Here is a 2,286-nt window from a genome sequence, read left to right as displayed (position 1 = left end):
ACAACAAAGTGTCAGTGCTCCATTTATCGCAAGATGGGGTAGATCTTAGTCCAATGGCATGGTTACAGTAACCTGTCATCCCCTCTCCTTCCCGGGTCACCTTGCACCCCGATGGAGTAGTGGTAGTGGTAGTGGTGCGATGCTGTATACATAGCGGTGGTGGAATTATAGTGACGGCAGCTCCTACTCAAAAGCCTGGCGGAAGAGCTCTGTCTTACAGGCCCTGCGGAACTGAGAGAGGTCCCACAGGGCCCGGTTCTCCTCCGGGAGCTTCTTCCACCAGGTAGGAGCCGCCACCGAGAATGCCCTGGCTCTGGTAACAGCAAATTTAATATCCCTGGGGCCTGGAATTTCCAGGAGATGTTGACTCCCCGACCGTAGTGCCCTTGGGGGGAACATATGGGGAAAGGCGGTCCCTTAGGTAAGTCGGTTTGAGGCGCAGGTTAGCCAAGTGGCTGGGGGAATAGCCAGACAGGAGGCCTCGCTGGCTCAGGGGCTTGGCTCTGGTGGCTTCCCAGGCCCTGGGGGGCACAGAGGGGAGGAAGGAAGCCCGCCCCACCCTGTAGGACGCGGGTGGGGGTAGAAAGGGGGGGCGGGATAGGCATTTCATAAATGAGGTTCTCCCCCCCCCCCTCCTATACATGGGATGATTTTACAGCTCTCCTACACAAGAGAACTCGGAAGCATTCTTGCATTAACCGGAAAGCTGACACTTCGGCACACAACCAGTCTGCCATTTCTCAGGGCTTCCGGCCTTTTCCATCATGGTTGTGGCTCCGTGGACTGGGCTCCCTGAAGAGGAGAGGGGGGCCCCTGCTGGTTTGATGGGGGTTTGAGTTCCAGGAATCTCGTGTGGGAGGGAGAGATGAATATTGTGGCTGTATATTTTGGGTTTCAACTGAGAATGTTTAACCAGTATCGTAAGCTGCCTGGAACTGCAAGGGAGAGCCTTGACCATCGCCCCTGCGGAGTGGTGTGTGGTGGGCAAGACGCGCCAGCTCATGGTCCTCTGCGAGGGGACGGAGAGCCAGGGAGCCAGGTGTCGCAGCAGCCGGCGAAAAGCTACGTCCTCCGTGAGGGAAAACCTACATCCTCCACAAGGGAGAAGGGTTGGCCACCCACAGCAATCATCTCGCCACTGAGGCCAGTGACTGCCTCTGAATTCTTCCCTGATGCTGCCTCTGAGGCCGAGGTCTTCCCTAGCTACTGCCTCCCGACACTAGGATTCAAAGGCTGACTGCGTCTGGACATGGAGGTTCCGTTTAATCACACTGTCTAGTAGCCACTATTGGAGCTCTCCTCCATGAATCTGTCTAATCCCCTTTTAAAGTTGCCTACGCCTGTGGCCACCACTACATCCTCTGGCAGCATATCCCACTCGCTGTGGAAAGAAGTCTTTCCGTTTGCCCCTCCTGAATCTAGTGCCTGTCAGCTTCACTGGATGCCCTCGAGTTCTGGTAATTTGGGAGAGGGAGAAAAAGTCGTCTTTTGTCCACGCTCTCCCATCCCGTGCATCATTTCATAAACCTCTCACGTCCCCGTTAGTCCTCTGTGTTCTGAAATGAACAATCCCAGACCCTTCGGCCTTTCCTCATAGGGAAGCTTCTCCAACCCCGTAAACATCACGGTTGCCCTCCTCTGTATCTTCTCTATCTTTTCCCCGGGGGGGAGGAAATTGTGAAGTCTACGCCCCTCATTGAGGATGATGCTTACGTCAGTGCCCATTTATGCTCCCCATGTTAACCCCAAAAAGTGGTGTCTGTCTCTATTTTTCTTCTTTATATACAACTGTTGAAAGTAGTTATCACAAGAGCAAAATGTGGCCAAATGCTCCTTTTAGGGACAAGTTTGAGTCCAGGAGGGGCACCTTTAAGACCAACAGACTTTAATTTATCACAAGAGCAAAATGTGGCCAAATGCTAGTTTTAGGGAAAAGTTTGAGTCCAGGGTATAAGTTTCCCTGTGTGTGCACACTTCTTCAGATACAGTGAAATGCTAAAACTGGAGCTCAATTATTGTATGGAGTACCCCTCTGGATATGGAGCTATGGTGGCTCAAGTGGTTAAGATGCTGAACTGCAGGCTGTGGAAGGTCGGTAGTTCAGCAGTTCGAGACCCGGGTGCCGCATGACGGAGTGAGCTCCCATCTCTTGTTCCAGCTCCTGCCAACCTAGCAGTTCGAAAGCAAGAAATTGCAAGGAGATAAATAGGTACCATTTCAGTGGGAAGGTAGCAGCGTTCTGTGCGCCTTGGTGTTTAGTCATGCCGGCCACATGACCACGGAAAG

This window comes from Gekko japonicus, unplaced genomic scaffold (genome assembly GCF_001447785.1).
Source record: "Gekko japonicus isolate JY-2015 unplaced genomic scaffold, Gekko_japonicus_V1.1 scaffold4461, whole genome shotgun sequence".
NCBI lineage: Eukaryota > Metazoa > Chordata > Lepidosauria > Squamata > Gekkonidae > Gekko > Gekko japonicus.
This window is presented reverse-complemented; position numbering follows the sequence as displayed.